Source organism: Arachis ipaensis, chromosome B5 (assembly GCF_059453495.1).
Source record: "Arachis ipaensis isolate K30076 ecotype BB chromosome B5, ASM5945349v1, whole genome shotgun sequence".
Taxonomy (NCBI): Eukaryota; Viridiplantae; Streptophyta; class Magnoliopsida; order Fabales; family Fabaceae; genus Arachis; species Arachis ipaensis.
This window is the reverse complement of record NC_142440.1, coordinates 98910707-98917056: the sequence shown is the minus strand read 5'-3', so window position 1 is coordinate 98917056 and position 6350 is coordinate 98910707. Positions and strand designations below refer to the sequence as shown.

Below are 6350 nucleotides of genomic sequence, written 5' to 3'. Positions count from 1 at the left end.
AAAAGAAAGGCTGAGCACCCTTAACAACTCGGATTTTGAAGTAGTAATTCTTAAAGTTGCAAAAAGATTCATCAAACATTGAGAACGCTTTCTACCGCTGGGTAGCTCAGAAAAAGATCCAAGAAGCTTTCTTCTTGGCTACCCCGGGTTTGGTTAGCACAAATAAGTAAAGAAAAGGGGCATGGTAGGTCGGGCACCCAGTTCTTGGCACAGTAACTGAAAGATCTTTATAAAGGCCCAAGATTTCAGATGAAGTTGAGAGGGGGCCATGTTACATTTCCACAAGAGTTCGGTTTCAAAGGCAGTAAAAGGAAGGGCAATACCTAATTGGCAAAAGAAATAGTCATAGGTGTCATGAGGGAAAATCGATTCCACACAAACTCACCAGCAAGTATACCGGGTCGCATCAAGTAGTAAAACTCACGTGAGTGAGGTCGACCCCATGAGGATTGATGGATCAAGCAACTTTAGTGGGGTGATTAGTCTAGTCAAGCTAATAATGGTGAATTGAGTGAAACTGAACTAACAGAATGTAAATGGCAAGGAATGTAAAGTGCTGAATGTAAAACGACAGAATATTAAATGAAGCTCAAAGCAATAGAAATGAGAAATAATAGAAAGAAAGACTCATCAAGGATTGGAGATATCATAATCCATAATGACTTAAATGGATCTCAACTTCCTTCTCAATCATATGAGTAGATCTATGGCAGATTGAAATTGATTGGATCTCAATTCCTTGGCAATCCAATCTCTCTAATCACAATCAATCTTGCCAATTCCTTGATCTAATTGTCATGAGAAGAGGTTAAATGCATGTCTCTCATCCCTAAGCCACACAATCTCTCAAGATCTCAATTCCTCCCGAATGGTGTTGATCAAGAGAGTTGTGAAGGATAGAGCCTCAGTTCTAATGTTCATGATTCCCCTTCCGAGGCTCACATAAGCATTCAATATATTTAAACCCCCTTCCGGAGTGAATAAACCTCAATCAAAACAGAGGGTATCCTATAGCTACTCAAGCGGATTGAGAGGAAGAAGAATTTCCTTGAATTCATATGAATCACAATAGAGCTCCTCCCCCTAATGAGTTGGGGTTCAATTGATCATCGCTCTAAGAACAATTGCAGGAAAGTAAATCAAGCTCAATAAGGACAGAAATATAAAATTTGCAGAAAGGAAAGTTGCAGAAGAGAATTGCAGAAATTGAAATTGCATAATCTAAATTGAATTCAATACTGAAATGTAAAAGTGCAGAAAAGTAAAAGTGTTTCCAAGAGCCTTCTATTCTACTCCTACTCCTACTCCTACTCCTACTACTACTCCTCCTAATGCAGCCTTCTAGCAGACTCGCCTCTTTAATTCTTAGAAACTAAAGCCTTTATATAGGCTTTCCTAAATCACAAATTGAAATGAAACTGAAAACAAATTACAATTAAATGAAATTCCTATTCTAGATGATCCTTGTGGTCTTCATTGAGTGATCAGAGCGGGCTTGCTTGCTTGTGGTTCAAATGGGCTTGGAATCAGATTAATTTGAGCAGAAATTCACTTCCACTAGAGCGTAGCATTCATTTGGAGAACGGAGCGCTTTTACACCCACGCGCACGCGTCACCCACGCGTGCGCACCATTTTGCATTTTGGCACATCCACGCGTACGCGTGCTATACGCGTGTGCATCCATAGCAACGCTCACTTTGAGAACGTAGCGCTCAATTTGAGAACGTTGTCCCACGCATATGCGTCACCTACGCGTACGCGTGGCCCCTTCACAATTACCATTCCACGCATACGCGTCATCCATGCGTACGCGTGGTCTTCCGAAATGCCACTTCCACGCGTACGCGTCAGCCGTGCGTACGCATGGTTCTTCAGAAATGTCACATCGACGTGTACGTGTCACCCACGCGTACGCGTCACCAACCGAAATTTTCCACTCCCTTATCGCAGGCGCTCTTGGGTGAAGAGCGTAGCGCTCTTGCCTAAGGAGCGCTCTCCTTGTTTTAATCATGGGCCACGCTTTTAAAAGCGTGGCCTAAGGCTCCAAAGCATGCTCAAACTTCAAAGTGTGTCCAAAATTCTTCTTTTGAGCTTAGTTTGTGCTTTTTTTTTGCTTCTTTCTTGCCTGTCATCAACTAAACAGATACATCAAAGCCTTGGCATAATCATCAAATCTTGCATCGTTCATATTATCAACTAAATCTAGCAAAAAAATCTCATGAAAATGCATAAAATCAACAATGTTTGATTGAATCAGGACAAGCATGAATTTCTCATCCAAGCACTTACTTATTGCCTAAAAATGCATGAAAACCAAGTAAAAGCAGATAAAAATTGCTAGTAAAACATGCACAAAATGACTTGTCACCACAACACCAAACTTAAATCTTGCTTGTCCCCAAGCAAGAAAAGAATCATGCAGTAAATTTTGACAACCCAAGGTGAGAAGAATAGCAAGTTGATATTCATGGTTAGCTAGTTTTTTTTATGCATGCAACAATCACAAAAGAAATTTAAATGATTGATGTTTCTATCTAGCTCATTTTATGAAATCTTTTCTTTATATTTCTCCTTTGAAGCAAGCTTTTCATTCTCTTCTTAGCTTCTCCTTTTGGGTGCTTTGCCCCATGAGTTGAAAACAAAGCTATGATGCCAGGGCATCTTAGGCTAGTTTCACTAGCTTTTTTCTTTGTTTTTAATAGGTTTTATGCACTTTCTTGAGTTATAAGTAAGCGATTGGGGTAGAAATTCATGCATGCCTGGATTAATCCAACCATAGTTAATTTGATGCAATTTCATGAGAATTATGCTATAATTACTTGTGTGCTAAGAATGATGAGAATTCTCATGACTTATGCCAAGGCTTTGATGAGTTTGTTTGGATGATGATAGGAAGAAAGAAGCAGAAAAAGAGCAAGGAAGAAGAGAAGGAGAGGCCATCGTTGGAGCCAACGTTGGCCCATCAACGTTGAAGAAAACATTTTGGAAGAAGAAAACATGGGTGCCAACACCAACGTTACCTCTAACGTCATTGAAAATGTTCAATTCTGGAGCTAAAGGATTTTTGAGCGACGCGTACGCGTGCAAGAGGAAAATTTCAATATCCACGCGGAAGCGTGAGTCACGCGCACGCGTGGAATGGAAAAATTGACCATCCACGCGTACGCGTGGGTCACGCGCACGCATCACCTAACGAACGTTGGAGGTCCAACATTGCCTCAAACGTTGACTCCAATGTCCGCGATGAGAAGCCCAGAAGTTGGAATTGAGAAACTTGAATCAACGCGCACGCGTCAGTGACACGTACGCGTGGATGGGAAAAATGGCAATGCACGCGTAAGCGTGGTGTACGCGCATGCGTGAATAAGCAAAATCACAGCCTTCACGCGTACGTGTGGTGCACGCGTATGCGTGGGTAGCAGAATGTTGGCCCTCCAACATTGAGTCAAACGCCAATGACAGTAGGTATATCTGGTTTTTAAGAAAGGAGTTTGAGTCAACGTTGGCCATCAAACGTTGACTCCAACTTGAGCACCAGAACTTCGTAATTCAAACAGATCTCTTCTCAACAGCAAGGGAAACGAATTTGAGCAACTTCAACCCAATTCTATCAAGGCCAAAAGCCCAATTCAGAAATTGAAGATCAATGGAAGAAAGTGTATAAATAGCTTAGAATTTAAGTTAGAAAGGACTTTTCACTGGACTTGTACTTCACTTTTTACTCTTCGGCTCATTTTAATTTTCGGCACTTCTTTGAATTCAGAATGTATCTTTCAATTCCATTTTCCATTTTGAGAGCTATGAACAACTAAACCTCTTTCATTGGGTTAAGGAGCTCTATTGTAATTCAATGGATCAATAGTAGTTTTCATCTTCTTCTACTTTCTTTTCTCTTGATTATTGTTAGAAAGCTTCCGATCTTAATTCAATTGGATAGTTGTCTTGACAGGGAAGCTATCCATAATTGTTATTCTTTGGATCCTTGAGAGATGGATGAAGAATTCATGCTAGAATTGATTTTTCACATTGGATTAGATTGAGGGTTGGATGGATATTGTGACATTTAATCCTACCAATACTTTGATCTATGAATTTGTGTGGTATAATCAGTGACCGAACTTTAACTCTTCCCATGAGCAATTAAATCAAGACATTGGGAAATTGTTCATGCTTAGAGAGATTGGTGAGCCAAGACATTGGGATCCAATCATCTAAGAATGCCAAGCAATGTCAATGAATGCATTGATTGAGGAAGAGATGAAAATGATTTGATCCGGAAAATTCAATATCTCCTGAAACCCAATGAATCCCCATCTCTAATCTACCCCTTCTATTTACTTTCTGCGTCTCTAATTTCATGCTTATTCCCCATTCCCATATAATTTCTTGCAATTTAAGATTCTGTCATTTATTTTCTCGCAATTTAATTTCGGTTAGTTTATTCCTTGCAATTTAAGTTTCCCGCCAAATTTACATTCTGCAATTTTCAACCAAATCTGATTTCGCTCAACTAGCACAATTCTCCAATTAACATTGATCAACCAACCAATCCCTGTGGGATTCGACCTCACTCTACAGTGAGTTTTTAGTTGACGACAATCCAGTGCACTTGCCGAAATGAAATTGTTGAGAGACAGTTTTTGATTGAATCAAGTTTATGGCGCCGTTACCGGGGATTGGTTTTGTATTGACAATTACTAAATTGGAGGATTAATAGATTGAGCACATTCCTTTTTTTTGATTAATTGAAAATTTTAATTTCAGCTGTTCATTTTTGTTTTCTGCAATTTCAGTTGTTTCTCTTTATTTTTCTTTATTTACTTACTTTCCAGCAAGCTAACCCACTAACCATTTGATAAATTATTCTAACCAAGCTAACTATACTCAGTTTTAGTGAACTCTGCGTTTGCTGTTTCTTGTACTTGTTCCTTGTATGACAGGTAGGAGAAAGGAAACATCAACCTCGTTTGATAGTGAACCAGAAAGAACCTTCTTGAGATTAAGGAGGGAAGCAAGAGGAAAGAGGACTGTTGGTGCAGAAGAAGAGGAGGAAGACTTGGATATAAGCATGGAGGATGATATGGAAAACCATCATGAAGGAGAGGTGAACAATCATGCCAGAAGAGGTGCAGCCAACCCTGCTGGACAAGAGAGGAGAGTTATGGGATCCTACATCAATCCAAACCCAGGAAACTGTGGTAGCAGCATTCAAAAGCCAACTATCCATGCTAATAATTTTGAATTGAAGCCTCAACTCATAACTCTTGTGCAAAACAACTGTTCTTTTGGAAGAAGTGCCCAAGAGGACCCTAATGAGCATCTCACTAAATTCCAAAGGATATGTGACACAGTTAAATCTAATGGTGTTCATCCTGACACCTATAGATTGCTACTGTTTCCATTTTCTTTGAGGGACAAAGCATCAAAATGGCTAGAATCATTTTCCAAGGAAAGCTTGACAACCTGGGAGGATGTAGTGAATAGATTCTTAACAAGGTTCTACTCTCCACAAAAAGTAAACAGGCTGAGAACTGAAGTATAGACATTTAGACAGCAGAATGGTGAGATTATTTATGAAGCTTGGGAGAGATTCAAAGATTTGACAAGAAAGTGCCCCCCTGATATGTTTAATGAGTGGGTGCAACTTCATATCTTTTATGAAGGGCTGAATTGTGAGTCAAAGAAAGCTGTAGACCACTCATCTGAAGGTTCCCTTAACAAGAAGAAGACCATTGAAGAAGCCATTGATGTTATAGAGACAGTGGCTGACAATGAGTATTTTTATGCCTCAGACAGAAGCAACAACAGGGGAGTCCTGGAATTAAACCATATGGATGCAATCCTGGCCCATAATAAGATGATAACCAAGCAACTGGCTGAATTGACCAAGAAAATGGAGAAGAATCAGGCTGCAGCTATCCACACTCAACCATCACCTCAAGGAAAGTTAGACACAGAAGAAGGAGTTAACTGGGAGGAAGCTAATTACCTTGGAAATTCATCTAGGGAAGCTCATGATCCATATTCTAAAACTTATAACTCTGGTTGGAGGAACCACCCAAACTTTAGGTGGGGGAACCAACAAAACCATGGCCAAGACCACAGACCCCATAATCCAAACCAGTATAACAACTCTACTCACCAAAACTCCAACCAAAAACCATACCAGACCACACAAAGCACTTATTCACAACCACCATATCAAAACCACAATAACCATTCTCAACACCCTAATTTCAACCTACCATCACCATATGATGATGACAGAATGGCCAAAATGGAAGCTATGCTTGCAAACCTTTGCAAGGAGTTTAAAGACATGAAGAAATTCAAGGAGGAAGTAATATCC

The 6350-nt window shown here is 39.9% G+C and overlaps 1 non-coding gene across 1 annotated transcript; it reads right to left on the bottom strand.

Moving 5' to 3' along the window:
* Positions 1-5522: 5522 nt before the first annotated feature.
* LOC148565121 (small nucleolar RNA R71) lies at positions 5523-5630 on the bottom strand. The gene has a single exon (XR_015885411.1). It is a non-coding gene; the product is annotated as a small nucleolar RNA R71 (small nucleolar RNA).
* Positions 5631-6350: the final 720 nt, after the last annotated feature.